Below are 1,948 nucleotides of genomic sequence, written 5' to 3' on the forward strand. Positions count from 1 at the left end.
CATTACATTGTTGTGTATACTTCCTTTATAGTTTGTAAGGGTAGCTCATATTATTCTGATTTTACAAACTGAGACACAAGAAACTGAGTGACTTGTTCATCATTTCCAAACCCTACTAGGCCAAAAAAGACAACTGAATTATGGGGCTTTGACTTCACTGAGAAGCAGCAATTCAAAAAATGGTGTTTGAAGTCTGTTAAAACAATTGAAGAGTTATATGGTAAGTACTGATGGGTGAATAGTGTAGTCTGACAATGAACTTACACTCAAATATCTCCAAGGAGGCAGGCTTTTAGAATAAGAATTAATATGTATGACTGCATGACCAATTTGATCCTGCAATATATATAACCAGAAAAATGAGATATTATACTCCATTTATGTATGATATATCAAAATGTATAAATGCATTCTTCAGTCTTGTACAACTAATTAGAACAAATAAAATTTAAAAAATAAAAAATGATTATTCAAAATAAAAACATGAAAGACCATTTACAACCACTGATTAACAAAAAGTTTGATATATGACCAAAACCAAGTTTTAGCTAACACACATTGGTGAAACTACACAAATTGTTACATACACTAGAAAAATAAGTTTCCATTATCTTGTTATACATAACTTAGGACTCATAAATTTCACTTTTTACTCTATATCTCAGAGGAACTCTTGAACTTGCTCTTCTAAAGACAACATCCAAGCATGATCCTAGCAGTATTTTCATTGTTTTTTATAGCAAATGCTAAGAACATCCCAAATATCCATAGATAGTAGAACTTACTTTAAAGGGGTATGGAATGCTCATGTCATGCAATTGCATACATATGTTAAGATAAAGGAACCATAATTAAACATATTCCCAAAAACACACTTCAAAAAAAGATGGTGAAAGGAAAAATGTCATCAAAGCAATATGTACCATTCTACCCCATCTGTATACATTCTCAAAACATGCAATACTGAATAGACATTATTCAGGGAAAAATTCATATGAAACAACACATTTCTAGAATATGAATATGTTATATACAAAATCCAGAATAGAGTTTCTCTCTGGGGACAGGAGGGGTCAAATTAGTGTTGGAAAAAAATACACAGCAATTTGGCAGTAGAGGCAGACTTCTTTTTGTTCCTTTCTTCTCCTTTCCCTTCTCCCTCCCTCCCTTCCTCTCTCCTTTGCTTACTTCTTCCCCCTTTTTTCTTTTTGCTACCTTCCCCCCCCCAGCCTTCTTTTTCTTTAGTTATGGAATGATTTGATTTTTGTACTTTCCATAAGGTATTGTGTGTGTGTGTGTGTGAAACAGTCTTCAAGATAAGATAGGAGAGGTGGAAGTGAGAACTATTCTTTTAACTAAAATCTCTTACGACTATTTAAAATCCATGTTTTACATTCGCATAAACAAAACTTTCATAATCTGCCTCTGAAAAAGTGTGCTAGGGCGTGTTATGGTGCATTTGTAGCTCTGAAATAAAATCATCTCCATGATATATTTGCTCCCATTTGTGCGTAACTATCTTTAAAGCATGTGTATATCCCAAAGTATGGAAAGAACAGCTCTGGGAAGGTTTACAAGAATCTTCACCATCTGAGAATAAATTCACTTTTCATTTTATTGTACAATTTATTGAATTTTCCATTTAATCTTACTTTCTAAACTCGTTGGATATTTTATCATTATTATCATATGCAGCTTTACTTTTCTAATTAAATTGTTTTGCTTGAGGGCCGGAGACAGAAAAGAATGGAAGAGAGCGTGGAGACCTCAGGGTTTCACGCCTCCCTCTCATTCTTTCTCCTGGAAGCATCCTGCCCAACCATCCTGGGGGCGGGCGGCGGGCGGGGCAGAGGCGAGCACCGCCCCTCAGCGCACCTGGGCGGTTGCCCTGGCAACCGGCCCTGCGTGGCCCACGCTCACAATCGGCGTAGTCTCCGCGGCTCCCACC

The sequence above is a fragment of the Sciurus carolinensis genome, chromosome 2 (genome assembly GCF_902686445.1).
Source record: "Sciurus carolinensis chromosome 2, mSciCar1.2, whole genome shotgun sequence".
Lineage (NCBI taxonomy): Eukaryota > Metazoa > Chordata > Mammalia > Rodentia > Sciuridae > Sciurus > Sciurus carolinensis.